The 27,136-nt window shown below is 36.1% G+C and overlaps 1 long non-coding RNA gene across 1 annotated transcript; it reads left to right on the forward strand.

Moving 5' to 3' along the window:
- On the forward strand, positions 1–26,457 carry LOC121419123. The gene is made up of 3 exons (XR_005970557.1): positions 1–90; positions 10,052–10,135; positions 25,949–26,457. It is a non-coding gene; the product is annotated as an uncharacterized LOC121419123 (long non-coding RNA).
- Positions 26,458–27,136: the final 679 nt, after the last annotated feature.

Genomic DNA, 27,136 nt, shown 5'->3' on the forward strand with positions numbered 1-27,136 from the left:
TTGGTCGTCTACTGTCGAACCCAATTCAGTCGAACTTAGGAAGACCAAAACGCTTTAAAGTCCTCTATGAGGTCACATTTTCTCACCAGGGTATGTATAAGTTACTTTTGATCGATGGTAATCTTAAGTTTCCGTATTTTTTAGTCTCTAAGATCAATACTTGTTAATGAAAAAAAGGATTTTAAAAGTCCGTATCTTGACTTGACCATGTTGACTCGACGTGCGTTGCAATACAAGCTGCACTGTTCGTGTATTGTCTGTGAATTTGAAACTAGTAGTACGGTACCCACTCATTCAATGAACAAGGTTATGATATAACCTTGTTCTCACTTATATCTCCATGTGTGGCAAAATGAGGGTGGCAATGTTTGGCTTATTTTCTCTTTTTCTTTGGGGCAAATGCTTTATTTTTTTACACTGACAGTTTCCATTACACCTATTATTCATACAACTTGAATCTAATTTAAATTTGATTCTTTAAATTATTTTTTTCTTAATTAAAAATAGAGATAAAAAAAATGAAAATTTTCTTTCCATATTACTTTCCACCAATAGAGGGCGTACACAAAAATATGCCCAAAATTCAAGTTTTTGAGCTCTCTGATAAATACAAAAATTATTCCCAAGTAACTAATGAAAAAATAAATTGCAACTGTATGGAAATTAGTAATTTTGGTCACAAAAGTGATATTCTAATGATTTTTTAAAGTGTGTGCTCTGTACTGTGTACTGTGTACAACATTGGCATACATAGTCCTACCTGTAGATTCCCCACAGGCAGGATAGTAGCAGTGAACAAGTGGTAGTACCGTACTGTGTATGATCATGATGATGGGGTGACCATAATTTGCGCCCATTTTGAAAATTATCATGAAGTTGATTTTCTGTCAAACATTTCTCACAGTTTACACAAAATTAATCTAAATCATGAATGCCAAGCGGAAGTCAAGATCCCAAAGTCAAATTAGCTTGACGGAATTGTAAATTGGAAACGTGGTAAAGTAGGTCACGGGTTTCGTAAGTTATTGGTATTGCGTTCTCAAAATTCCAGGATGATCGACTAGTGTGCGCTCGGGTGAATAAAAGTGCCATGATATAGTGTGACCTTAGTTTGCGCATGATTGTTGTAAGATGTAAGATGATTGTTTCAGATGGAAGTTAAAACCTGGGCCGGGGGGGCCACTCACATTGACGAGTGGATACCATGCGTGACCAAAAAAACACGTAAAGAGGATGTCTTTTTCACGATAGGCTACGTAAGGCCACGTTACGTACGTAACGTGATAAGGCTGTCAATAACACAAAAATAATGAAAAAAGGGTATCTATTTCACTAGGAAAATTATGTGTTTAGGGTCGAATTTGCGGGGATGATAAAACAAAATTAAAATGTTTTATAAAGTATGTCATTTTTGCCCCAACACTTCCTGTTTAGAGTCCGATTTGCGCGAGGTGTAGAAGGTGGGGTCGTACTAAACCAAATAAGGTAAAGCCGACGACTGAAGGACCCATTACAATAAAATAATCCTGTACTTGTTTAGGGGTTCATTTCAGGGAACATTCGCCAAGAGTATCGTTTTGTTTTCAATACCGTAAGTAACGGTGTATTAACCGCACCTTTTTCTCGGCGGGATAAAAGCAAAAGTTGGTTTATACACCGTGTATAAACCGTGCGGTTTATACACGGTGACGGGTCGTCTGAGCCAGCCCGCCGTAACCCCTCCCGTACATATACGATGTCTGCCAGTTCACAACGCATCGAGTGTCCGGGCGTAGCCGCCCAGGCAATGTCGTTTAGAGGGGTATGAGCCGCGGGTAATGGGAAGCGATTATTACGATCTTAATTAAATGTTGTCCATAACAAACGCACCCACCCTCATGACACTAATTTTGACTTTATTCTCGATTCAAAGTAGTGAAGTTCCCTGGCTAATTTAAGAGACGCCAAGCATACTCGGTAATATTTTGTCACCGATGAGCGAGAGTTGAGTGAGCTTAGAGATTGCGTTGTAATGTGGTTATAGTGCGACTTAAGCTGCTATTCAAAGTCCCGTTTCGCGCCAGCTTTTTTTTTCCTTCCTATTTGCTTTTCATAAGATACCATGTAAACCACGCACGAGAGAGACGGCACGAAGCCGTAAAAAACAACTGGAAAAAATGTCAATTTCTTTGTTTCTTGAACCTTCCTGTAATCCCGTATCCAAAATTCATGCTAAGACATCAAATTTCTGAAAGTGATTGTGAGTTTGTGATGCAAGAAATGTGAATGTTTCTTCCTCCTACGCTGGGAAAGACACAGATCATAATTTGATGTACTGGCATGAGTGGTACTGTATCGAAGTTTGCATGTAATGGCAGTGCTGTGTGTGTGCGTGCACTGTGAGGTGAGTGAGTGTGTAAGTTGCCAAACTTGTCGGGACCGTTCTTTCTTTCTAACATTTGTAGATGAATTGATCAAGAACAGCAGATTTCCGCATACCGGTAATCTCTTTGGAATTGGATACTTTGAAATCTTAAAAACTTAGATTTTGTTTCTTCGTACCTCAAATATGCATCTAAATGTAAGATTTTTTTTTTTTTAGTCCAAAGTTGGGGGTGCGGTTAATACTCCGTTACTTATGGTACTTGTTAAGGGTAGGGTTTCACACGCCAATACTTGTAAAGGGGTGCATTTTCAGAATATGGAAATTACGTGTTTGGGGTGCTTTTCGAGACCCCATGGTCGCGCATGGTATTCACTCGTGAATGGAAGTGGCCCCCCCCCCCCGGAGTTAAAATGCCATAAATTTGGATGGTATCTCTATCACATTTTACTTACTTTCTGGAGACCTCTGGCTCTGCTTGCAAACTGACAATTTCTTGAAGCTTGTCGACAACTTTAGATTTCCTCGGAGCTGATGGTCTCACGCAAAATGTAGCAAAATTTGCTAATGTTTTGCCAATATATTCACCAATTTTTCACAAAACAGTGATATGCACAACTAGGTAGGTGAGTCAGTTGATGATGTCCATCACTTACTATTTCTTTTGTTTTTTAATCATTTGAATTATACAATATTTCATTTTTTATAGATTTGACAATAAGGACCAACTTGACTGAACCATATAGTATTAAACAATTCTAATTTCACATTCATGAAGGAATTAATCATTGTATTACTTGACAATGAGGAGAAAATTAGAATATTTCATATAATAAAATACAAAGGAAATAGTGAGTGGATGACATCATAGTCTCCTCATTTGCATACCAGCCAGGATGTGCATATAACTTTTTTTGTGAAAATATGTGAAACTTTAAAATGTCATAACTTTCTTATTTTATATCTGATTTTGATGAAATTTTCAGTGTTATGCTTGTTGGATTTTTCTCTTTTTATTCAAATCAACTTTTTTGCTGGGGTGGACTTAACCTTTAAAAGCCAAGCAAATAATTTTCACTTACCTTTTGGGAATGGTGCATTTCTACTTTAATATCTTTTAGTTTGTATTATTATTCATTTTTTCAGTAGAAACATATATTCTTTAATCAGGCATAACAATGGGAAGTTTAACCACTGTCAAAAAAATGAAAGAAAAAAATCATAAGAAATAGCAAAAGTTATATCTGGAAAAAAGTGTGAAATAGACCTTATCTATATATTCCAAAATGTTGGAAAAAAAATTACATTTCATATCAATGAAATGCCTTCCCAAAGTATTTACTTTGTCAAGAGTGGTTTAAGAAGTCAAACACGAAAGAAAGAAACTGTTTATTTTTGGCTAGAAAAGACACAGCTTTATTAAACCAAGTATCAACACACATACAAATGCACATGTGGGACTGTGATGTACTCACCAATAGATGTGTTTTTTATGTGTGTTCATTTGGAAATCTGTCTTTTTGAGTCAAAAGAGAGGTGATAATTCCTCTTTTTAATGCTTGCAAATAATCAGGGTATATCAGATTTTAGCAGTAGGCCGGCTGTAGAAAGGGCATTTCATTGGTGTAAAATTTGACTTTGACTTTTAATAGATTTTCAAAGTTCTGTGGAAGATTTCTTAGCAGCAACATTTCGTATCGCAGCTCCCTGAGTTTGAATAGGCTGCTAGCGAACAGCTGCAATGGCTTCATGAATAAAACTCATGCCGGCCGGCCGGCAGGCATGGTGGTTGGATAATAGCTACATTACGTACTGTTATGACTTTCTAGATAAAGTAAAAGGGCGCATGGCAAACAGGCTCGTATTTTGAACTGTAGAAAAATTGATAAATGCTTGCAAAATCGGGAGAAAAATTGCGCTACTCTGAAAATTATTGGTTGCCTGATTCTGGCCACAAAACTTAGCTTTTTTTAATAATGGTTGCCTGGGGGGAATTTCTGCTAATGTTGAGCCTTGTGTTTGTTATGTGTTACGCAATCTTGACTGAAGCCGAAGGTTTTACTGCAATTTTTGTCCGATTTTGATTTCACTAGAACTAAAGTTTGAATAGAGTATGAAATTTGCACCGACTTCGACAGTATTGTAAGCCCATCCAGGCTTCCACGTAGGTTTATCAACTAACACAGGAAGATAATCAGGACACAGCGTATGCTTAGTGCTTGCAGCAGTTAACCCCAGTTGTCACTCCCAAGTCCAGTCTTTGAATGAGATTAAGACCCCTGGGCCCACAGAAAAACTTATTATCTATTGACTTGATTCTTGAATAGACAGTGTTTTTTTGCACTAAGCGTGGAACACGAATTTATAGAGTGTCAAAAATGAAAAATTAATTGAATGGAATCCCTGTTTTAAGTGTCCAAATCTGGGACATCGGCATGAAATCTTTGTTCAGAGTTTCCTAGTGGCTAGACCGATAAACAAGTCTATTTCTGACATGGATATGCTCCACTGAGACTTTGTCTGGGTTCCGCGGTATCCCCTCCGTCAGTAGACCAAAGATGGCCATACATGTAGGTCTTGTAATGGTGGAGGTTTGACTGACGCTTAACTTCGCATCTTCGATTACTGCTTTATCCCCCCTTTTGATGGGCGAAAAACGGTAAAAGAAAGAAAACAAGATAATGATGCATTTAATCAACATATAACCACCTTTCAAAAATATATGCCAGAAAATACTGATTTTTTGTCTCACCTGCATAGCAGAGTGAGACTATAGGCGCCGCTTTTCTGACGGCGACGGCCGCGTCAACATCAAATCTTAACCTGAGGTTAAGTTTTTGAAATGACATCATAACTTAGAAAGTATATGGACCTAGTTCATGAAACTTGGCCATAAGGTTAATCAAGTACATGTGTATTACTGAACATCCTATTAGAGTTTCATGTCACAGGACCAAGGTCAAAGGTCATTTAGGGTCAATGAACTTAGACCATGTTGGAGGAATCAACATCAAATTCTGAACCTGAGGTTAAGTTTTTGAAATGACATCAGAACTTAGAAAGTATATGGTCCTAGTTCATGAAACTTGGACATAAGGTTAATCAAGTATCACTGAACATCCTGCATGAGTTTTATGTCACATGACCAAGGTCAAAGGTCATTTAGGGTCAAACTTTGGCCGAATTGGGGGTATCTGTTGAATTCCCATCATAACTTTGAAAGTGTATGGATCTGACTCATGAAACTTGGACATAATAGTAATCAAGCATCACTGAACATTTTGTGCAAGTTTCAGGTCTCATGATTAAGGTCAAAGGTCATTTAGGGTCAATGAACTTTGGCCGACTGGGGGTATCTGTTGAATTACCATCATAACTTTGAAAGTTTATGGATCTGATTCATGAAACTTGGACATAAGAGTAATCAAGTATCACTGAACATCCTGTGCGAGTTTCAGGTCACATGATCAAGGTCAAAGGTCATGTAAGGTCAATGAACTTTGGCCATGTTGGGGTTTTTTGTTGAATAACCATCATATCTCTGTAAGTTTATTGGTCTAGTTCATAAAAAGTGGACATAATAGTAACCATGTATCACTGAACATCTTGTGCGAGTTAGAGTAGTTTTCAAAGTCAGCACTGCTGCTATATTGAACTGCGTGATGCAGGTGAGACGGCCAGAGGCATTCCACTTGTTTATGACAAATACTCATGTTGGTTTCTTTCTTCGAAGTTTGATCATTCGTTGTCATGTTTCTATTAAATGCAGATTGAGCATGCAAACAAACCAGCCAAACATGTTCGTAACATGGATGTGATTGGCTGACAGTTTAGTGGTTGGCAGGTATGTAGCCTAAATGTCTATGGTCCACGTTGAAATAAACAGGGAAGATGAAAAAGGGTACCAAAAGATCCCAAGAACAGTAAAGAGTAAGGGGCAGTGGCTCTTTGTTAAAAAAAAATGGCCGTTGTTTCTGAAAATCATTTTCTGTTTATAATATAACTTGATCAAAAAATGAAAATTCCATTTTAAGCAAAACAAGGTTTCTTTTGGAAAAGGTAAATTAATAATAATAAAGTTTTATTTACCCAGGGTAGCCACATCAGTTAGGATACTGCTCAACCATTGGGGCCTGCATAACATAATAATATGTAATTTTGCACCCTCCTCCAATCTAAATGCTGAGCATCTAGCAAGAAGGCAGAGGTCCCATTTATATAAGCGTTTGGTATGACTCGGCCGAAGATCGAACCCATGAACTCCTGTTCCTGAGGTGGACGTTCTACCACTGAGCCACCGTGCCCTGTGTTATTAAAGTAGAAATATATTGAATATGAATATGGCCTTATTATATATCAGTGGAAAGGTAATGATGTGGGGATTATCATTTGGTCATTCAAACATAACGAAAATAAAACATGAGGTGGAAATCGCCAATTAAAAAGAGCTGAAATGCCTCTCCAAAATATGCCTTGCATCGGTCTCTGAATTGACTCGAATTTGATGACTTGCATGAATGTACGAGAGACGTGATTGGCTCTCCCACGTCAAGCTCCATTTGCATGCAAAACCTGTTGCGAGGGTACGTTTTCTCCACACTCACTGAAAACTTTGATCACAAAATGAAAGAAAACCCAGAAGTTTATCTAGATTTAGATTTTCAAATTGATTATTTTGAAGATGAAGAGAATGATGATAAAGTTTCTAGCTCTAGAACAACAAAGTGACGTGGATGGAGGTAAATTTAGGGAATTACGAAGGTGATGATGACTCGGAAATTCAACTTGCATGCCGATTCGCTACCAACTCATGCAGCTGGTACATGTAGCTGCACCGCAGGTCAAATCCATGAAAATGAATTCCAGCATGACCACATGCAGACAGAGTCTCTTCCCTCTATAACCAAAATAATGAGAAGTAAAATAATGATATAACTGTACTTACAAACAAGTGAATATATTCGAACCTGAAGGCAAATCAACTCAACGAATAGCAGCAGACAATATAAACCGACGATGAACTTCACGTGGCTGGGATAGATTGTCACCCGTTCTGTTAGATAAAATTTCATTATTTCATAATCTCATTATTTTGACAAAATTACGAAACTCAGAATTATTTTTCTATATGAAAATATAGTAACACCTGGTACTATTGTTTAGATAACGATAAAACCTTTTTTGAAGCAAAAAATTGAGGTAAATTAAAATTAGATATAGAAGATCATCCGCCTAGCTCACATGCGATTGTAAACAAACCACCACAAACACATTGCTTGCTGATTGTTTACAATCGCATGATCTTTTATATCTAATTTTGATTTACCTCAATATTTTGCTTTAAAAAAAAGTTTTATCGTAATTCAATAAATTGAAAAAGAAAGCATAAACAACACTCCGATCAATGTTTTGAAACAATGTGTGAAAACACTGATTCTGTCTTCGCAATGGAAGCATAAACACACCCTTAGACTCCTGGAAGTTGCATTTTGGTGATAGCGGAAACCATTTTTTGTCGGGAATATATCTCGGATACCTGTTTGGAGCACCAATGGAGACTAAAAGAAATATTTTAGCAAAATATGTTTAGTGTTTAAAAGTTTATTTGCAACTCCTGATATTTTTAATCAACAATACCGATTGATCCAAACAGAAGTGAAATTCTGTAACAAGTGCTTACTAAATAAATTAAGCAAATTCTGAAGAGATTTTAAACAAAAATGGCAGGATCTAACATATACATGTACCTTTGTACATGTGAGTTTTGTTGTAAAGAACAAACCTTGATGGAATAGATAAAGCATGGTGATAAATATATGCTTATTGTAATTATTTGAATAAACTGTTTTCTATAGTAAAGAAATTGAAAAATAAATCCCATGATGAGATTGCAACAAGAACATTTGGTATTTTCTTTTATCCAGGCTGCATTTTTCCCAACCTGTAAGAAATTCAACTTGTTACCAATATCTGTACTGGATAACAAATATACAGAATAAGAAATATACATGAAGTTGTTCAGCCCACTGAGACACAGTCTGCGTGGGTTGTGCAGTTCCTGAAGAGTCATTTGAACACGTCTTAATAATCACTTCCAAAGTAGGAAAAAAGGTCAATTGGTTGTTGAGTAAATAAACTGCCCTCTCTCGAGCCAGAAGAGCCGATTTTCGAGGATTCTTGACCATACATCCCTTGTGACGTATTCAGCTGAACATGTAATGTGCAGGTACATGTAGCCTACATGTGGATATAGAGGCAATAGACAAAAACATGAGTTGAGAGTTCATGAATTCATTGTTGACATCCGATGTGTGCTAATTAGAACATTTGATTGGTAGAATTTGTCTGATTTATTACTTACATGTACATGTACATGATAGTCTTTAAATTGTAATTAAGTTAAAATCACCGGCAAAAATCAAATGATGCTTGTTGTTGACTGATATTGTTTCTTTCGTATAAGGAGTCAAGTTCTTGTTTTGAGGTCATGAAGATTCTTTCCATACATGTTATTTCAATCCGCAATAATGAACCTATTTAGCATGTACATATTGATGCAAATTATTCAGAGATACTTGAGATATTCTTGTTGACACGAGAGATAGTACTATTAAAAACATACAGTGCTTGCATGTACAACTCAAACATCGCATCATATTTGTGTTAAATATTCTATATTTAGTAGAACATGATTTGCATTTTGTTTTCCTACATACATGTATATAATTTGTAACAAGTATGTTTTTGATACATAATGGTAACAAAGTCTATTTTGGTTTCATGAAATGTGAGAATGATTGAATACATGTAATTATGCAAGTTTGCATTTCTATATTGACAGGATACTGGATAATGTCAAGATACTGGATAATGTCAAAAGTTTAAATAAAAAAAAGGAGTTCAAAATAAAATGTCATTGAAATACTAAAATCACATTTTTTTTTACAACATACGTGTACTTCTTGCAATATAAACTTAAAAGCTGCAAGGTACCTTGTAGTAGTGCCTGTGTCATAGCAATAATCCAAAAGAAGAAGAAAAAAATGAGACAATAGGTGGTTTCAGACCGCCTCGAAGTTCGCCAGTTCCAGGTATTCTCTGATCGGGAAATTTACCCCGATCAGAAAATACCAGGTATTTTGGTAATGTGAAAGCAAACTACGCGTAATTTCCCCGAAAGAAAATACCCGCTAAATAGTAGGTACTTGGCGAAATTACGAGAACTTTCGCGGGGATTTTTCCAAGGTCACAGGTATTTTGGCGATGTGAAAGCAATTTACGGGAACTTTTTATCCCAGCGTGTCGTTGGGCGCGGGAGCTGTGGGTGGCTGCTGGGCTAGTGATTTTGAATCTCGCGCCATGCCTGTTTATCAGACCATACTGCGCATGCTCGTAACTTCAGGAACTTATCCCGAAGGGTATTGTTCAGAGCGATGTGAATGCACGAATAAATTAATGGGTATTTTTAGCCTAAAAAAATTCTCGTAATTTAACGGGGATTCTTGTAATCGAGGCGGTTTGAAACCACCTAATGAAAGAAAATGCCAAACAGCTACACATCCATCCAGGGACCAGGGACGGGAGATATAAACTCCAGGTTCAATGAACTCGATGTGAATAGATATAAAACTAACAAATCTAATGTTGTTTTTTTTTCTTTCTCCTACCCACTTTTCTTTCTCTTCCCAGAGACTGTAAAACTCAACAAGCTGCGCTCATCAATCACAACTGGTTGGCAGAGGTTAGGAAGGCAAGAAAGCAAAGTGCCTGCAGGTATGTCTATTTGTTGGTTTGATTTATGGTGATAGTGAACCAAAGAAACCTGTGACTCTCCCTATCTCTCTTTCCTCTCTCTTCATTTCTCTTTATAATTCTTCTCTTGGTGTTATTCAGGCTGACCCAGAGATTACCAGGTCGTCCAGGTATTCTCTGATCAGGAAACTTATCTGACCCCATCTCAGAATTCCAACAGATTTTTACCCATGTTTTCAGGGATTTTTCCATGGTCGCGGTGTAAAAGCAAATGACTGGAACTTTCTCACCCAAGCGAGTGCTTTGGCTCAAGCAAGCGCCATTTGCTACTGAGCCCCCCTCCCCTCCCCGTTTTTGAAATATTATTTTAATGTTATTGTGTTTCAAAAGCTTTGATCATTGTAGCCTTTTATTTTCATTGCATATCTTTATGATCCAGTTTGAGAAATCTACAAAAAAAGAGGAGAAGGATAAAAAAAAGATTAGGGAAGAAAGGACAAGGGGAGGTTATACAGAGTTATGTCAAGTGATAGGCCAACAAACTTTGATACATGTACGTGTATTTCACAAGAGCCAAGTTGAACTAAGGCTTCAGATTTCTGAACCCATAGACCTATAGAACTCCTAGGCATTCACAAACATGAATCAGGATTCCAGAGACTATGGTTTTGTAGTGTTAGCTCATTTTTTATTTGATACAGTTTAGTTTTTGTTCATTTTTTGTAGCATGGAAGCGTTCACTTCGTGGCAGCACTATCTTCTCAGACATTGGCCATTATTGCATGCAACTTTTTAAAGTAGATTTGTACTATTTTATAAAAAATGAAAAAAAAAATATGCAGCAATCTTTATCAAAAACTCTGTCTTTTCTTTGTTCTTCTTATTTTTCTCAAAGCATGTAAATGCACAACACATGGTAGCAAAATTTAGCTCAATAGGAAATAATTTGTTTTTTTTTTTTTCCTGTCTGGTGTTATTTTCATAAAGCCAATTTGTGATAGTGACAAGATTTTGTGGTTCATCCCCAAGTTTTGAAAAGAGGCATAGAAATCATTCAAAGCACATGAGAAAGAAGAACAAATTCTGCTGTTCTTTTTTATCATTTGCTGTCATCATTATTTAGGAAAATCATCGCTACATCAATAATCAGGGAATGTGATTCAACAGCTCTAGACCCTGCCTATGTGATTTTTCATAGGCATGGATCTATTAAACTTTGTAAACTAAATTTTCTATAATTCTACAAATACACATTGTTCATATACATGTTCTTACAAACTTAAAAAAGAGAAAAAATGTAGAGCTTTATGGAAATAAAACTAAATGGTTTTGGCAAGTTGAAGTGTAAAATATCTTAAATTGTGGCTTAAATTATTTCATTAGCACAGATTTTTTTTTTTTAGATAATTCTCAAAATCAGTTTTATATTTAAGGGGAAATTCATCCTGATATTAAGCAGAAAAATTAGAGAAAAAAATTTCTCTTCATATATTTGGAATCTGATTTTTATTATTTTTTTTTTTTGGGGGGGGGGGGCAAAAAGTAAATCTATTTGATATTATTTCAAATTTGTTTTTGTTTTATGCAAAAATAAATTTATTCATGTATAGGGTGATTCCATAAGTGTCGTACGGGACATTTAGAGAACATTTTACAGTTTTGGCAAGAAAAAACAAAATAATATTCCAGTAACTATAGGTGATCATCAAGTACTACCAGAGTGTTAGAAAATCCAAGACTTAACATGACTTGAATTCACATCCTGTATAATACAGATTTAAAATAGTAATGTGTCGTACGGACGCAGAAAAAGTGGCTTTTTTAGAAACCTCAAGTTCGTACTCAAAAGTCTGTGAGTTGGGCAGATAAATTTCATTGAAACTAAACTCAAATTGACCCACAATTCCCCAAGAACAAACACATTTATAAAAGAAAGCAAAATAAACATTCATGAATAAACAAAGCAAATTATAATTTTCGAGAACATTGTGGCGTACGGGACATCCAAAATGTGTCGTACGGGACATCTCTAAATTGAAGCCAAACTTTCTTACTTTATGTCATTTTGACTTCTTCAATCACATTATTTGGCTGATGATAATGATAATCCTATCAAACTAAGACATTCATTAGGTTAGAAACCGCTATTAGCTGAATATTTCTGTCAATATATCATAAACAAAATATTGTGTCGTACGGGACAATTGTGTGTCGTACAGGACACTTCTGTGTCGTACGGGACACTTGTGTGTCGTACGGGACACTTGTGTGTTGTACAGGCACTTGCGTGTTGTACTGGGCAGCCTGAATGAAAAAAATCAACTTTTTATCAATCAGGAGCATTGCCCCTAAATTCTTCCTTTTTTATGAAAAATCTTTGAATAAGTAGTCATTCAGGACAATGTAATTAAGTAACCTCAATATATACAATTGGGAGCAATATGTTAAAATTTTTTCATGATGGGAAATGTACAAGTGTTCACAGCATTTTTACGAGCTGACAACTTGAGGTTTTGTGTGAAGTTATATTTTAGGGAATTAATTGATGATTTCCAAACACTATTTAAACAATGAATGAATGAAACTTTGTATAAATTATGGGGCTGAAATGTTAGAATTTTTTATATAAAATGTATATCTACATGATATATGTCACAACTGTCACTTTTTTTTTGCTTTTTTGTCACAATTTTTTTTCCAAAGAAATGCGGTTCTACTTTTTCAAACCCATCTGCATTTCATGAAACCATATGGTTTGTCTTATTTTCCAGATTTTTTTACAACTTGAAAAAAGTAAGGAGTTTCAATACTGTAGATAAAAAATAGTGATCATCAAGGGAAGTCGAAATTAGATGATCATGATGATTGATATGCATTTTTTTACATCTTATAATAATTCCACATTAGCATACAAGAGGAAGTCATCTTCCAGGCTAGGTTGAAATAATTATAAAAGTTTTCTTTTCATGCTCAATGAAAAGAAATTAACCTGCTCTGATCAGTGAAAATCACCAGTTTAGCTAAAGGGATTCACAAAAGAATAAGCCTACATGAAATCAATTAAAATGTTTAGAATCACTTTTTTCATGTTCTATGGAGATAAACGAAGTACTTTTTCAGTTCACTTTATGTTAAATCAATTGAATCAATTTAGATATGCCTACTATTTATGGTTTCTGAATCCAAATCCTGCAATTAAATGCATTATTATATTGTGTGTCGTACGGGACATGTCCCGTACGACACAGCGTGTGTCGTACGGGACAACTTTTAATAGGACAATAATTGAAAAATGAAGGGCAGTAATTAGATCCTTATGGGATAAATCGATCACCCATGGGTAAAACAAAGAGAAACTGATTTTATGAAATTGCATCATCAAAAATAAAATTGTAGGAAAAACTTTTGCATTGTCATGTGTCGTACGGGACATTGCCAAAAATAGGTTCGGAAAAATCAGGGCTGCCCCTATTATGGATCATGAAAATGTAGTAGATATTATTTGGAACCATCAATGATATATCATTCTACTGACCTGCAATGTTTTCAATCTTCTCTTGCTTTGCAAATAATTGTTTCAGGCGGTGTTTGTACTTGACTATTCAATGAGCAAAATTATAGAAAATTTAAAATTTCATTGTTCCCCCCAATTAAAACTATATCTGTCTTCACTTTTGGTTAAAACTCATGATTTTCATAAAATTTAGGTATCATAGTAAAATATTACACTACTTATGACTGATTGAAAGCATGTTGAAATTTATGATATTTTTGAAGTTCTAGTGTGGAATCGCACTATACCTGTAGGTATGTTTTGATTTATACCAAACACAAATCTTTGGATTTTGTTTTGCAATATAATGTTTGTGGCATGACAATGATTTCCAGTAAAAGTTTGATTACTCAACTTGATGTTGTCTGGATTGAGCAGACTATCCCGATGAATGGGATACACATCAATTTGGGTTTCCATGCCAACCACTGATCTCCAGGCAGAGTCCATTGGTAATGTTAGTACACTCATACATAATGATGTTATAAAGCAAGTCCTGGCATTTCCATGGGATGGTGTTACAACTCACTCTCTCTCCCTCTCCTCCCCATCACAGTTTCTCTCATGACCTTTACCATTTTGGATGTTGCCTGAGCGCAGTGCTGTTCATGCATGGGCGTCATGTGCTAAGGAATGGACAGTGTATCAAATATTGGTAGTCTGCATGGAGCAAAATCCATTGGCTTCATAAGATTGATGATAAAAGAGTATCGTGCAGCATAATTAAATTGTACATGGATCTATGCTTTGTAATGTATTTTGATAATTATTCCAATTAGGCCTATAAACAACTTTTCTTGTTATTTTTTTATTTTATTCTTTTTTTTTTTTTTGGGGGGGGGGGGCGAGGGGAAAAGGGCTTGTACACATGCAGGCCTACACTGAAAATATGAATTAAAATCCAAATTCAGTGTTCATTTTTTTTTCAGAAATATCAAATGAATTTGAATATTTTTTTCAATATCTATTTCTAAAATTTGTATGCATTCATTTACTTTTGAATTTAATGATTAATTGATTTGATTATTCTAATTTTCATTTCTTCAGTTTTTTGTACATCGGTTATTGATATTTTGTTTGATATTTATTTGTGATTTTTATTTATTCATTAATTTTTTTTACTTTTTACATTGTTCATTCTTTTGTTGGTTGAATCTATTGTTTTATTTCAATTTTATAACAAATTGATTGAATAATACTTTGGCAAGGGATAGGGACTTCTTTCCTGGTGGGTATATTCTTGGGCTCACAATATTTTCTTTGGCCCATCAATGCATACATGCAGGCCTGCATTGAAGTGCAAGTAGGATAGGTGTACATGTAGGTGTTCATAGACATATATCGTCTTGTCAGGAGAAGCCTGGAATCATCTTATATTGCCAATAAATACTTGCACTTTTCCTCCTGCCTTGCTTACCAATCGTTTTGTTGCCAAGCTTTGAATATCAGCTCTGCTGCCCGCCACATCCCTCCCTCTCTTGTTTACAGCGACATCTGCATATTACCACAGAATGAAGGCAAATATACATTCAGAAGACGTGTGCACACATCTTTTGAGGGCTGCGCTCATTCTCCTATGCCCCTGCTCTCTGCCGTTTTTCTGTTCTCGCTCCCCTTTCCATCCACTGCTGAATTGACCAACAGAGTAGACAATGGCCTCCAAAAGTGCAGCCGTTTGAAAAAGGGCAGTGCGTTGAACTAAGTTACCTAGGGTAGCTGCCCTTTTCTATTCTTTCTGCTTCATATACATGAACACTTCTTGTCACATGTGATTCTCAAATTCATGAATGAGTTGATCTGATTTAGAATATATTAGGCTATTTAGTTGGGTTACAGGAAAAAAAGGGTAAATGTCCACTTATTTTGTTTTTATTGACAGTTTTGACAAACTTGTCTTGAAACTGCAATCACGGCATTTAAGAGGGAGATCTCAAAATACTGACCTATTGGTGGACAAGCAAGTCGTTCATTAAGACAAAGAATGAATTAAAAAAAAACCTTTTCTAAAAAAAATTGAAAAGGGGTTTTATTTGTGATATGGATGTATCATCTGGCAAATTATTTCATACCCTCTTTACAAGAAAAATAGTTTCATTATTAAAATCATGTTCCACCAAAAATGAGAATTTATGAATATATGTGGGGGAGTTGCTCGCTTATCACGTCTGCCCCCCCCAAAACAAAAAAAACATTCAAAGCTGTCGTATTCTTTTATGGATATTCATCAAAAGTTGACCAATATATTTATTACTTTTATATTCATTTACTTTTATAGAAATCAACTGATCGTCATGGTGAAATTCATCTAATTAACAACACGATACAAGAAAGCCTGAATCATTCTGATTATCTAGATACTTTGCTGAAATTACGTCAATCTCAGTTATCACCCAATGCCAATGACTGATTTCACCTCGAATATTCAATAAATTCATTGTTCCACATACCTCGTTTGGCAAGACATGTACATAGATATGAAAAAAATTTATTTCCAAATCTGGGAGAATATAGAGTGGGGATAGAGATAGATGCAGGAAAAGACTGATATAGTACTTGATAGTGCAAATTTTTCATCTTCTTATGGAGAGAAAGGCATAAAATGACATACACTGTAGAAAGTAGGGTTGATAGGCGATATTATGATCCTGTTGAATGGTTTCTAAAACTGCAATTTGCATTCCCTTGTTTGCAACCCATTCTTTCCAACCTTTTTTCTGAATAAATCACTTATGTTTTTCATAGTGATGCAATGAAGCGTAATACGCTTACACACTGAAGGTGTAATATTTGGATATGTGTGTGAAGTACCCAAGTAAAGTTCTTGTGTGGTGGTGCAGTGCGCCAGCTCGCTAGGCTACGTGACTCCTTCAATCATGCAGATACATTGCGCCAAGGCCAAAACCTTCAGACCCTGAATTTACCATTGCACAACCAATCCATATTTCTGGCAATAAGTCCTGACAATCATTGCACTAGTGCTACCCCCAACTACATGTAGTATTAGGTAGGGTGTGATATCAGACCTTTAAAGCTTGTCTAACATTTTAATAGCTAAAAAAATGAAAAAATAAAGATATGGAATAATGGAACTTTTCAGTTCCACATTTCACCTTCTACAAGAATTACTGTACCTGCCCAAGGCAGGATATTCCATTCTTTATATTTCTGGAGACCACATTTTTCCTGATATCATTTGAGTAGCCATATTTCTATTTAATAAAACTAGGGGTGGCAAATTACAGATGAAGGCATGTAACTACACAATTTCGGTAAGTTCACAATCTATACGATTGATGTTAATGGTAAACAAAACTTTGTGAGTACATGTACATGTAAAATATGTTGAGATGCACAGACCAGGAACGTCCCTGCACAGACCACACACATGATATAGTGAGGTGACTTTTGGGGGTCATGCTGCTGCGTTTGTCAACCTCTCCATGTATCTTTTTGAAGGCACATTAATACCCCTTTCGCAAACTTGTTGATGCGGTTTATTTTAATCCATGAAAGGTCAACCTGATGAGATGAAAATATTTGAGTCTTCCATTAAGGAGGACTCGAGCAGCACTCGATTAGCATTCCTCCCATTTTGAGATAAGATAAACAGCGCCATCTTGTTCTGAAATTTATTTAGTTAACTTTTGTACACGGTGTTAACGATTGCCCCTTTATAATTAAAAAAAAAATACATGTATTATGTTAAAAAATATTTGGGAATGTATTCTCGAAAGTGCCAACTTGCCGCAGATACATGCAACCGTGCTTCATGTAGACTTGCCCCTTCAAGCCTTCCCCCTATTAAAAAAATATAAATTTTGATAAGAGTGCAGGCCAATGAAAAAAACAAAACAAAACAAATGGGCCTCATTGCATGTACATAATAGACTCTTCTTATGACTTAGACTAATGATTCACTGATACTGTCTAGGAGGGTGAAGTTAGTTTTACATATGACTACAGTACGTATATGAATTTGACCATGACAACGATACATAGATTTAGACCAAAGTGATATATCACAGGAAGTGCCCAAGTATTCTGTGTTTGTGCATGGGGCGAATGCATCTAGGAATATTACACAGATTTATGCCAAGTTTATGTACTTGCCTAGCCTGATGTTGCAGGCCCTGTTTTAGGGTTTTAGTCATTGTGTGTTAGTAAGTCGGATGGACCCTGAGTAGTAATGACTGGCAAACCATTTGGCATGATATCCTGCTGTTGCTGCTATTCCTGCTGTTCAACTTTTATCAGTGTCAGTTTACAGTGCAATGTGTTCACACAGCTCTTCTTTGTTTCTTTAGAACATCAAGTATAACAGATTGCATGGGGGGGGGGGGTGCAGGGGTTGGTGTACATGTACTCTTGCGAGCACAACCAGAAAAAAACAAACAAGGCCTACATGTACAAATGGTTTTCAAACTGATGATGGTATTGAAAACCTGATGACCTACAAGTTTTGATGATGAATGCCAAGGTAGTCAATCCCAGCTTCTGTTTTATGAATTTGTTCATGAGAGCTATGTTGATATTGCTGTGGTCATTCCAGAAAGCGAACCACTTTTGTAGTCTGAACTGAGGCTTTTTTAAAATAAAATTTCTTTCTTAGGGTTTTATAAATGATTAAGATCTGTGACCTGACCTATGGTGGAAATAGTTCACAGTCTTTTGTGACACCGGATAACAGACAACTTTCACAGATCTCAGGAGAACAGAATTCCTCAGGAAACACAATTTTAGACCATATTACAGAGAAAAATCCTGAAAATCAAATAAAAACCTAATAAATCAAAACTGCAGAAGTGAAAAATATACTCCTCAAACCTGTTAGCCATGTTTACATGTACATGTACCTTTCGCTTTGTCTGCATGGAAACTTATTATTTTCTAAAAATTTTCTCTTTTTAAAACTGCTTTAATATCATTATAAATGGGAAATTTATAAAACAGAAAACAAGGTGTTTCTAATTTATGGCATATTATAGCGTGAACCTGTCCCAAGGATTTGCCATGTAGAAGCATGGAAGAGACCGTGGCATGGACGAGATCTCCTTGGAATCTTGTCAATTTTCATACTTTCAGATATACTAGAAAATGAATTCTGGATTAGTACATTGTAGGTCCAACATTGTCTGTGTGGTTCTAACAAATAACTTTATTTCATGGAAGAAGAATACACACAATTCATCATTCCGGTGCAAGAACACCCATAGCAGAACATTTTTGCACACACCATAAGTGAAGAAACATCCTTGTACATCCTTGTACTTGTACATCCTTGTACATCCTGTACATGTGCTGGCATTAACTTTTTTGTGTGCATGCGATGAGCGAAAGTGTGGTGTTAAGTGCGTTCTTGCACTGACAATGATTTCTGATAAACTTAGGCTGCGTTTATGCGACCTCAACCCAGAATCATGATTTGAATCACGATTTGAATCATGATTCAAAACAGCAACATGAATCACGATCCGACAGAATCAGCGTTTATACGACCATCTTTCTAACGCTGTTTCTCCCTGAATTCGGGCCGATCCAGTGCGCATCACAGTGCGCAGTTTGACCCAGGAAGTATAGGTCAACATTTTCGCGCCTGTTTCTAACTTCAAGTCGGCTGCAAGATTTTTGCTGCCGCCCGAGCTAACGCGCGATCGTTTGTGCAACGTTTACTCGGCTTCCGAAAAATAAATCTTTTACTTCCAGAATTCCGTGTATTGTACCTCGTATTGTTTTTGTTTACTTGTATTAAATCTTGTCGGTTCATCGAAAATGGTGTTCGGTAGCCGTAGTACTGGCCCGGAGTACTGGGCACGAATTCTGTTAATTTTGTCTCGACAGGCGGTGCTACATCTCCGTAGAAATCCCTCCCTCGCAAGCGCCGCTGAAAGGGATTCGTATCGTCTTATTTCTGTGAATCCCGGTAAGGGATGCTTTTAATTGCTTCAGGCCAAAGCACAAGCAGAGCCCTGAGTTCGTCGTCAGTCCAATTTGTGCCTTTGGAACTTGAAGATATGATTGATGAAAACAATGAAATATACAAATGACGCTACAGTACAACACCGGGGTACAATACACAGAATGATAATTCCTAAATGCACGTGACAATTGGCATATACCGGTACTAGTACACTGGCAATACTGCTACACGAAAATTAACCTGCACGAAACACAGCGCGCGCCTTTGAGTCGAACCCGGAAGAAGCACGACACAATGACGTCATAGAATCATGATTCAAATCACGATATCGTTTATACGACCTTTTTCGTTCGTGATTCTACAGAAACGTCTTTCCAAACGCCCCTTTTTCCGTGTTTCATGTTTGTGATTTGAAAGACGTTTATTTCCACTTTCGACTAAACGCAATCGTGATTCTGCAGAATCGTGATTTGAATCATGATTCTAATCATGATTCTAGGGTAAAAAAGTGTTGAATAAACGCACCCTTGGAATACATGAAGCCTTTTTCTATGAAGGCTCAGAACTGAGTATCAGTAGTACAGGATATTTTCTTGAGCCCTTTCACTTGGCACAATGCGAATTGTGCAGTTCGAATCGTGCAATTGAAATGCCAACTATCAATCCAAATAAAGACTTCAAATAGATGAGTAGACAGAGGACCTTTACTCTTTACAAATGTCACAATTTCCTGCAATTAGGGATCACATTCTCCAGTACAAACTTTTAAAAACTCCCAGTAAGGCAATATTTAGGCTTACATGTACATGTACATGCATGCTATGTGCATCCTTTGATTTCAAATTTCTTGTGTGTGTATTTGTATTTTGTGTACAAGAGAAATACGAGTGATCTTGTATATTGAATGACAATTAGCATGTGTTTTATATAAGATGGGAACACTTCTGACTTGAAATTGAATCAACATTTATCTGACCGTTGCACTGCTTTTATAGGAGGTGACGTCACAATACGATTCAATTCATTGCGCTCAGTAAAAGTTGAAGGTGTACGTAATACTGCTGTGGCCTGCTGGCTAGCTGCGCATGACAGCTGTCCTAGATTTCATTTGCCCTTTTGGGATATTGCTTTTTGCTTTCAATATTTTATGCTCCTTTTTCATAGATTTATCATGTTAGAAAAAAAGTCATATTTTCGCAAAATTCCAAGGGGTTGTACAACAAAATAGCAAATATTTATTGAAATGGAAAAATATCGCAGATGAGGTTTTTTACACACGCTACCATGCAGAAATTGCTGGTGTATGTCACAATCGTGGACATATACCAGATTACATAATTGCCAAAAGAGGGCATTTGACCAATCAGAAGCCTTCTCTCATGCAATCCATCTTATATCATTTACTGAAACAGCATTGCTTTCAAGTTTTTATCTCGCTTGCATAGCAGAATGAGACTATAATAGGCGCCGCCTTTTTCGACAGCAGTGATGGCGTTAACATCAAATCTTAACCTAAGGTTATGTTTATGAATTGACATCATAACTTAGAAAGTTTACCGTACGGATCTATATTTCATGAAACATAGACATACATGTAAGGGTAACCAAGTATAAATGCTTGTTTGGCACACATAATAGATCACATGATCATGGTCAAAGGTCATTTTGGGGCAATGGACATGATATTTTCATACGAATGTATTCGTTACAGAATAATAATTCTATAGCTGTTTTCAAAGTCTGCTGCTATATCGAATTCCGTAATGCAGGCAAGACTGCCAGAGGCGTTCTACTTGTTAAACTTGGAATAGACTTTTTGCTTGTAATTATAATCAAATGTACTGTATAAAACCATCTCAGTCCCAGAAACCAATTGGAGTTTCATCCCTAACACAGACAGGCAAACAAATGTGAACACATCCTAGAAACAAGCATGTATTGAGGGTCGTCGGGGTAGAGAACCTCTGACTTCATAGAATCAGGAGAAATCAGCAGTGGGTCCTGATGCGGTTGGAAATATTCATTTTAGATGTGGTTTTACTGAAAGGTTTGGATATCACTGATGTATTGGGCTCAGTGTTTTCTCTTTTGCTTTATATACATGAACCTCAAGGTGTAAAGTATGCAAATTGTCATACATGCCAAATCATTGGCTTGTGCATGATGATTTCTTCTGCCAATTATTGCAACCAAAATATGAGTCACATAATCATACACAATTAGCAGCTCAGCTTCCATATTTTGTGCACTGAAGTTTGTTTGACCAACTTAACGTTCGCGATCAGCTATTGTTAACAAAAATCAAAATTCATTTTGCATTCAATAATGATTTAACCAAGGTTTATGTTTATGCCAACTTATTTGTTAAGCTTTAAAAGATTCAAAACAAAGTCTCTTTTTGGAAGCATTGTTTGTTTAAAGGTAAATGCTAGTTTTGGTAACGATATCAAAATGAGTTCGTACAGAATCCAATGAAATGACCACCAAAGTGTCTGTTTGTATAAATAAAACGCATGTGCCAAAGAATTCTGGAAGAAATTGTGTAATTGCTGAGAAATCAGCAAATAAGCACAGGAATCGGGTAGGGCGTCGGGCCCGACGCCCTAAGCAATAATTATACATTGTCCCACGTGCGCTTATCTGTGTTGGGGATCTTCGGTGTGAACATTTTTCAGCGTAGATTTCAAGATTTCACAAAGTTCAGTTAATGTAACTGTACCAGATCTAGATCCTCGATGATATACTGACAATTAAGCCTTGTTTTACAGACTTTCTCATGAAATCAGTGTTTACTGCAACTACTGGAATTTCTCTTTAAAACATTGAGTCGTCAATTGACACATTTAATATTTGTTCAATTTTTCATCCCGGAGTACACGGACTGATAATCATCCGTGTTCATCCTTGTAGCCTTTAATGTAATATGCATGGTTTGGATCTCATGCTTTTGAAACATGCAACACATACATCAAGCATGCTTGAGAATCCCCCCCACTTGGGCAGAAAAGATGGAGATTGGGTTTCTGGAATCTCAGCATTCTTACATACAGGACTAATCAGGGCCCTTTATCATGAAACTTAGCGATTGATCTTGGGGCTGATGTTTAAGATTAATCATACACAATAAATCTATGCAATGAATTGTAGAATCAGGGCCACACTCAGGTCCACCTCAGAAAAATGTTGATTTGAATCAATAGAGAAAAATCAGACAAGCACAATGCTGAAGATTCATCAAAATCGGATGTAAAATAAGAAAGTTATGACATTTCAAAGTTTCGCTTATTTTTAACAAAATAGTTATATGAACGAGCCAGTTACATCCAAATGAGAGAGTTGATGATGTCACTCACTCACTATTTCTTTTGTTTTTTATTGTTTGAATTATACAATATTTTAATTTTTACGAATTTGACGATCAGGACCTCCTTGCCTGAAGCACAAAATGTTAAAATAGTGGAATTCCATGTGTTCAGGGAGGAATGAAACTTCATTTCACATGACAATGACGAGAAAATAAAAATATTTAATATTTCAAACAATAAAAAACAAAAGGAATAGTGAGTGAATGACATCATCGACTCTCACATTTGGATGTAGCTGGCTCGTTCATATAACTGTTTTTGTGAAATGAAGAGAAATTTTGAAATGTCATACATGTAACTTTCTTATTTTACATCCGATTTTGATGAAATTTTCAGTGTTATGCTTGTTGAATTTTTCTCTGTTTATTCAAATCATTTTTTTGTTGGGGTGGACTTGTCCTTTAATGTACTGGGTCCAGGCTAGGATCTCATGATTGATCAAACTTGGGCTGATGGAGAACGAGCTTGCAGGTGTGTTCAGACCGACTTGAAGTTAAAAAAATGCTAGATACATACATGTACTATGCTTTGATTGGGAAAATTACCCTGATTTACCATGACCCCCAAAACACCAGGTATTTTTGTTGACAACATGAATTCAAAACACTTGTAGTCAATGTAGTATTCGTTAAAAATACCTGATAAATATAAGGTACATGTAGGCCTAATTTTTATATTACAAGAACTTGTGTAGGGATTTTCCGAGTTCGCCAATGTATTCTCAATGAGAGAAAAATAATGCGAAATTTGTCGTCCCACTTGGTAGTTGGGGTGCTCCTGTTCCTCACCTGCTAATTAGACCATACTGTGCATGTTTGTCACTTCAAGAACTTCACCTGATAGAGTTTGCTTCTGGTAGTATGAATGCAGAAAATAATTATCTGGTAGTTTTTTAAAGCCTGAACAAGTTGTTGTAAATTTATGGGTATTCCAATGGTCGGGTCGGTATGAACATGGACCTACAAGTCCATGGTGAGTGTGGGTGGGTCAGATCACAGTGTACTAGATCTTGATCCTCAGAGTTGGTGTGAACTTGATGACAGGTAGAAGGACTTTCTGGAGACCCCCTCAAACAATCTTATATCCCTCTACCTGTCTCTACTCTAAACACAACTTTCCAGAAGCTCACCTTGATGATCTTATGTAGTCTTCATCTTAAGACTCTTTCTTGATGAGATATCCTCTCTGGATCCATCCTTGGTTCTACATATTTACTGAGGGTAACTGATTTTTTGAAGCTGGAACCACGAACATGAATCAGAAAACGAAATTGGTGCCAAAATGCCAACATGAACATTTTAGTTTAAAGCTAAAAAAAATTCAATTCAAATCACTTAAAATTTGAAAATAAATCCATTGGATTGTTCGTGGGTTAGTGTAGATTAAATAACTTAATAAATTGAATAACAAGTGCCTCATTTTCCAACATTTTTGGTTTTGGATGTTCTTCTCTCTCTCTCATTTTGTGCTTTGTTACACTCCAATGTCAGTAATTCAAGATGGGCTTTCGTTTTAAATGTATGGAAAAAATCGCACATATATTTTCAATTAGATTTTCATAGGGTCGTGTTTAAAACTGAAGTGCATGTAGTAGAAATTTCACCTCTTGCTCTTCTCATATTTGACCTCTCCCTTCAACCTTTTCCCTCTGAGTTTGAAAAACACAAGGCCAAGTCCTTTCTCCATTTCTTGGTCATTGACCCCTTTCCTTTCATGAAAGAAGATTACTACAATATGAGGGGCGGGTAAGGTCATTAGTAAAGAATGGGTGAAAAGCATTGTGGGAAGGTGATATGATGGGATACAAGCTCCATTCACACCTACTCATATTGTCCTGAAACAGAAGGGTGTTATCATATTACGCAGATCATGGTTTCGGACTCTACAGTCACCAGATTATCTTTCAGACAAGTAGCGAGGAAAATCCTAATCTTAGGAATACTATATTATTATACCTTTCTTTTAATCATGGATCCTAGTAGGATCCATGTCGTAATATAGAACAAGAAAATGTGTTAAGGTTATTCATTTTAGGGGTCAGGTAGCCCCTTCATCTTGAAAATAATACTTAAAAAAAAAATTTATTGGATGGATAATGCGGATGATATTTTGTTTAACGTGACAAACTTCCTTGACTAATTCGTCTGATTTTGAAAGGCATTCAAAAGGCAAGTTTTTTAAAAAGAATTTTGGCTTTGGATTTTGAGAGTATGGGGAAAATCTAGTTTCTCAAACAAGAGAAAGAGTGAATTTTCACCTGCTTTTTACTCCTCTATTGAATGACATTAAGGATCACTCAGTTTGGAGCGACTTTAGAATGAACATAATGACCTGGGACCCATAATACAAAGCTTTTAATGGCAATGATCTTAGAACATTTTTCTATGATTGATTGCATTGACTACAATGTACATAATTAATTGTGAAAATCAAGCATACAATTGATTGCTAACCTTTGTGTTAGGGAACCCTGAACAAACGTTCAAACAAATTTCACTTGTTAAAAGATAAAAAATTTTTAACAAGTGAAATTTACTCTTAATCTAGTGAATTTATGCATTCCCTGAATTTATTATAATTCACATATTTTCTTTTTATATAGAATATTTTTGGGGGCTATTTTTTCACAACTTTTAGACAGGAGCTTGTATTCTGAAATTGGGTTTAATCTAAACTCTGGTGGACAAAGTTGTGGTTGAACTATGGGTTGCCAATTGTGACAAAAATATCTTTAATAACAATCCTCTATTTTCATTGAATTATTCATGATTGTTTTTGAATGAGAAAGGAATTTTCATTCACAATCAAGGCATATATGGAAAAGGTACAGTAAATATTTTGCTCCCCATAATTTTTGCACAGAGTTAGACCATGGCCTATTAGAAGTTCTGTTCGGATTTCAGACTACTGGCCAGATACAGCAATGCAGCCATAACCGATCATACAATAGTGGTCTCCTGCTGAAATACAGTGCATTTTTCTTTTATTTTTCCTTGCAGATATTAATTATCTCGAGACATCTGATTGTCTTCAGGTGGGGATTTACATGTAAGTAGCAATTTCATAGGTTTATTCAAAGCTTCTTGTCTTTTCACAAATCCCCCCATGGAATGATATTGATCTTAGAAGACAATTCCTCCACTGGAAGTCCTACCGATCAAAGTCATGATTTGAAATGAGTTTTCAATGTCATTTCGAACATGCTAGGTGTTCCCACCTCAATAGGTGTTTTCAGACTGACTCGAATTTTGAGCATATATACCCAGTATTTTTTTATTAGGAAATTCACCTTGATTTACCTATATCAGAAAATACTTGGTATTTTTGCCAGTGTGAAAATACTAGCAATATTTGTAAAAAGAAAAAAAAACACACAGTAAAACATGGGCCATGGAATGACTTTGATAGTGGGAGGGGCTGAGCTTGAAAGTGGGGGAGGAGTTTAACCATGCATGCTGACTTTTTTGTACACGGTTTTGGAAAAAAGGGGGAAAGGGGGCTAAAGCCCATCTGTTCCCCCCCTCCCAAGGTTCTGTGGCACTTGTGATATAGTAGATAGTGGTCAAAAAGACGAAAATTATGAAAACTTTCTCTGGGATTTTTCCAAGGTTGTGGGTATTTTGGCAGTGTGAAAGCAAATTAGAATAATGGAGCAAATATTTTGGAAGTGGATGCTGTGAGCTGCTGAGCTAGCAATTTTGATTTTTTTGTGCTACTTTATTAAACATACTACGCATCACGCATGTACAATATATAACTTCGAAAACTTATCCTGAAAGTCTCTGATGGTTACTATTATATGCAGGCAATAATTATTTAGTATTCTGAGCGTAGAACAATCTTGTAAATTAACGGGTATTCTGGTGATAGAGTCGGTCTGAATATGCCTCCTGTTAACTATGCATGATACAGAATCCATGGAATATGTCCCTGAGAAAAATGAAAGCTTACAGTATGGCATCTTGAAAAATGAATATTACATGTGCATATATTGCTGTGCTTTGCAGCAATACAATGACATTTCGAAAATGCAAAAGTATCCTATTCCCAGAGAGATTAAACCCATTCACATTGCAGAAATAACAATTTTTAAAGAAGTTCTATCATCTTTTCTGTAGAAGTAACAGGTGGATATAAAAACAAATAATGTTTTTATCTAGTGAGGGATGCACTGCATACTGTACTGC

This window comes from Lytechinus variegatus, chromosome 1 (genome assembly GCF_018143015.1).
Source record: "Lytechinus variegatus isolate NC3 chromosome 1, Lvar_3.0, whole genome shotgun sequence".
Lineage (NCBI taxonomy): Eukaryota > Metazoa > Echinodermata > Echinoidea > Temnopleuroida > Toxopneustidae > Lytechinus > Lytechinus variegatus.